This window comes from Rutidosis leptorrhynchoides, chromosome 1 (assembly GCF_046630445.1).
Source record: "Rutidosis leptorrhynchoides isolate AG116_Rl617_1_P2 chromosome 1, CSIRO_AGI_Rlap_v1, whole genome shotgun sequence".
Lineage (NCBI taxonomy): Eukaryota > Viridiplantae > Streptophyta > Magnoliopsida > Asterales > Asteraceae > Rutidosis > Rutidosis leptorrhynchoides.
In genome coordinates, this window is record NC_092333.1 from 492,009,218 (window position 1) to 492,014,102 (window position 4,885).

The window sequence follows — 4,885 nt, forward strand, 5'->3', positions numbered from 1 at the left end:
TGCTACGAAATACTATTAACTACTCTTAATATTCTGTATGATTAACTTGTTCCATTTGACTATTTTGAAGGAAATGGCACCGACTACTCGACACACCGTGAATATGAATGAAGAGGAATTCCGTACTTTTCTAGCTTCAAACATAGCCGCAGTACAGGCTGCGCTACATACCAACAATAACCTTGGATCTGGCAGTACAGGAAATCGTGTAGGATGCACCTACAAAGAATTCACTGCCTGCAAACCTTTAGAATTTGATGGAACCGAAGGACCGATCGGATTGAAATGGTGGACCGAGAAGGTCGAATCGGTGTTTGCCATAAGTAAGTGTACTGAAGAGGACAAAGTGAAGTACGCTACGCATACCTTCACAGGTTCTGCGTTAACATGGTGGAATACCTATCTAGAGCAAGTGGGACAAGATGATGCGTACGCACTACCGTGGTCAGCATTCAAGCACTTGATGAACGAGAAGTACCGTCCCAGAACCGAGGTCAATAAGCTCAAGACAGAACTTAGAGGGTTACGAACCCAAGGATTTGATATTACCACGTACGAAAGACGATTCACAGAATTGTGCCTATTGTGTCCGGGAGCTTTCGAAGATGAGGAAGAGAAGATCGACACGTTTGTGAAAGGATTACCGGAAAGAATCCAAGAAGATATAAGTTCACACGAGCCCGCCTCCATACAACAGGCATGAAGAATGTCTCACAAACTAGTGAACCAGATTGAAGAAAGAATTAAAGAACAGACTGCTGAAGAGGCCAATGTGAAGCAAGTCAAAAGAAAGTGGGAGAAAAACGGTGATAAGAATCACCAATACAACAACAACAGCAATTACAACAATAATCGCAACAATTATCCCAACAATCGCAACATTAATCGCAACTACAACAAACGGCCCAACAACAACAACAACAACAACAACAACTACTACTACAACAATCATCCCAACAAAAATAATAACCGCAACAACAATAACAATCAGAAGCAGCTATGCCAAAGGTGTGAAAAGTATCACTCGGGGTTCTGCACCAAATTTTGCAACAAGTGTAAAAGAAATGGTCATAGCGCAGCAAAGTGTGACGTCTACGGACCAGGGGTTAATAGAACGAAAGGAACAAATGGTGTCGGAACGAGTAATGGCGGAGCAAGTAGTGTCGGAGCAAGTTATGCCAATGTAGTTTGTTATAAATGTGGAAAATCGGGCCACATTATTAGAAATTGCCCGAACCAGGAGAACACGAATGGACAAGGTCGCGGAAGAGTTTTCAATATTAATGCGGCAGAAGCACAGGAAGACCCGGAGCTTGTTACGGGTACGTTTCTTATTGACAATAAATCTGCTTACGTTTTATTTGATTCGGGTGCGGATAGAAGCTATATGAGTAGAGATTTTTGTGCTAAATTAAGTTGTCCATTGATGCCCTTGGATAGTAAATTTTTACTCGAATTAGCAAATGGTAAATTAATTTCAGCAGATAATATATGTCGGAATCGAGAAATTAAACTGGTTAGCGAAACATTTAAGATTGATTTGATACCAGTAGAGTTAGGGAGTTTTGATGTGATAATCGGTATGGACTGGTTGAAAGAAGTGAAAGCAGAGATCGTTTGTTACAAAAATGCAATTCGCATTATACAAGAAAAAGGAAAACCCTTAATGGTGTACGGAGAAAAGGGCAACACGAAGCTACATATTATTAGTAATTTGAAGGCACAAAAACTAATAAGAAAAGGTTGCTATGCTGTTCTAGCACATGTCGAGAAAGTACAAACTGAAGAAAAGAGCATCAATGATGTTCCCATTGCAAAAGAATTTCCCGATGTATTTCCGAAAGAATTACCGGGATTACCCCCACAGCGATCCGTTGAATTTCAAATAGATCTTGTACCAGGAGCTGCACCAATAGCTCGTGCTCCTTACAGACTCGCACCCAGTGAGATGAAAGAACTGCAAAGCCAATTACAAGAACTTTTAGAGCGTGGTTTCATTCGACCAAGCACATCACTGTGGGGATCTCCTGTTTTGTTTGTAAAGAAGAAAGATGGTACATTCAGGTTGTGTATCGACTACCGAGAGTTGAACAAACTTACCATCAAGAACTGCTAACCACTACCGAGAATCGACGACTTATTTGATCAACTACAAGGCTCGTCTGTTTATTCAAAGATTGACTTACGTTCCGGGTATCATCAAATGCGGGTGAAAGAAGATGATATTCCAAAGACTGCTTTCAGAACACGTTACGGTCATTACGAGTTTATGGTCATGCCGTTTGGTTTAACTAATGCACCAGCTGTGTTCATGGACCTTATGAACCGAGTGTGTGGACCATACCTTGACAAGTTTGTCATTGTTTTCATTGATGACATACTTATTTACTCAAAGAATGACCAAGAATACGGTGAACATTTGAGAAAGGTGTTAGAAGTATTGAGGAAGGAAGAATTGTACGCTAAGTTTTCAAAGTGTGCATTTTGGTTGGAAGAAGTTCAATTCCTCGATCACATAGTGAACAAAGAAGGTATTAAGGTGGATCCGGCAAAGATAGAAACTGTTGAAAAGTGAGAAACCCCGAAAACTCCGAAACACATACGCCAGTTTTTAAGACTAGCTGGTTACTACAGAAGGTTCATCCAAGACTTTTCCAGAATAGCAAAACCCTTGACTGCATTAACGCATAAAGGGAAGAAATTTGAATGGAATGATGAACAAGAGAAAGCGTTTCAGTTATTGAGGAAAAAGCTAACTACGGCACCTATATTGTCATTGCCTGAAGGGAATGATGATTTTGTGATTTATTGTGACGCATCAAAGCAAGGTCTCGGTTGTGTATTAATGCAACGAACGAAGGTGATTGCTTATGCGTCTAGACAATTGAAGATTCACGAACAAAATTATACGACGCATGATTTGGAATTAGGCGCGGTTGTTTTTGCATTAAAGACTTGGAGGCACTACTTATATGGGGTCAAAAGTATTATATATACCAACCACAAAAGTCTTCAACACATATTTAATCAGAAACAACTGAATATGAGGCAGCGTAGGTGGATTGAATTATTGAATGATTACGACTTTGAGATTCGTTACCACCCGGGGAAGGCAAATGTGGTAGCCGATGCCTTGAGCAGGAAGGACAGAGAACTCATTCGAGTAAAATCTATGAATATAATGATTCATAATAACCTTACTACTCAAATAAAGGAGGCGCAATAAGGAGTTTTAAAAGAGGGAAATTTAAAGGATGAAATACCCAAAGGATCGGAGAAACATCTTAATATTCAGGAAGACGGAACCCGGTATAGGGCTGAAAGGATTTGGGTACCAAAATTTGGAGATATGAGAGAAATGGTACTTAGAGAAGCTCATAAAACCAGATACTCAATACATCCTGGAACGGGGAAGATGTACAAGGATCTCAGGAAATATTTTTGGTGGCCGGGTATGAAAGCCGATGTTGCTAAATACGTAGGAGAATGTTTGACGTGTTCTAAGGTCAAAGCTGAGCATCAGAAACCATCAGGTCTACTTCAACAACCTGAAATCCCGGAATGGAAATGGGAAAACATTACCATGGATTTCATCACTAAATTGCCAAGGACCGCAAGTGGTTTTGATACTATTTGGGTAATAGTTGATCGTCTCACCAAATCAGCACATTTCCTGCCAATAAGAGAAGATGACAAGATGGAGAAGTTAGCACGACTGTATTTGAAGGAAGTCGTCTCCAGACATGGAATACCAATCTCTATTATCTCTAATAGGGATGGCAGATTTATTTCAAGATTCTGGCAGACATTACAGCAAGCATTAGGAACTCGTCTAGACATGAGTACTACCTATCATCCACAAACTGATGGGCAGAGCGAAAGGACGATACAAACGTTTGAAGACATGCTACGAGCATGTGTTATTGATTTCGGAAACAGTTGGGATCGACATCTACCATTAGCAGAATTTTCCTACAACAACAGCTACCATTCAAGCATTGAGATGGCGCCGTTTGAAGCACTTTATGGTAGAAAGTGCAGGTCTCCGATTTGTTGGAGTGAAGTGGGGGATAGACAGATTACGGGTCCGGAGATTATACAAGAAACTACCGAGAAGATCATCCAAATTCAACAACGGTTGAAAACCGCCCAAAGTCGACAAAAGAGCTACGCTGACATTAAAAGAAAAGATATAGAATTTGAAATTAGAGAGATGGTCATGCTTAAAGTTGCACCTTGGAAAGGCGTTGTTCAATTTGGTAAACGAGGGAAATTAAATCCAAGGTATATTGGACCATTCAAGATTATTGATCGTGTCGGACCAGTAGCTTACCGACTTGAGTTACCTCAACAACTCGCGGCTGTACATAACACTTTCCACGTCTCGAATTTGAAGAAATGTTTTGCTAAAGAAGATCTCACTATTCCGTTAGATGAAATCCAAATCAACGAAAAACTCTAATTCATCGAAGAACCCGTCGAAATAATGGATCGTGAGGTTAAAAGACTTAAGCAAAACAAGATACCAATTGTTAAGGTTCAATGGAATGCTCGTAGAGGACCTGAGTTCACCTGGGAGCGTGAAGATCAGATGAAGAAGAAATACCCGCATCTATTTCCAGAAGATTCGTCAACACCTTCAACAACTTAAAATTTCGGGACGAAATTTATTTAACGGGTAGGTAATGTAGTGACCCGAACTTTTCCATGTTTATATATATTAATTGAGATTGATATTTACATGCTTAAATGTTTCCAACATGTTAAGCAATCAAACTTGTTAAGACTTGATTAATTGAAATATGTTTCATATAGACAATTGACCACCCAAGTTGACCGGCGATTCACGAACGTTAAAACTTGTAAAAACGACATGACGATATAT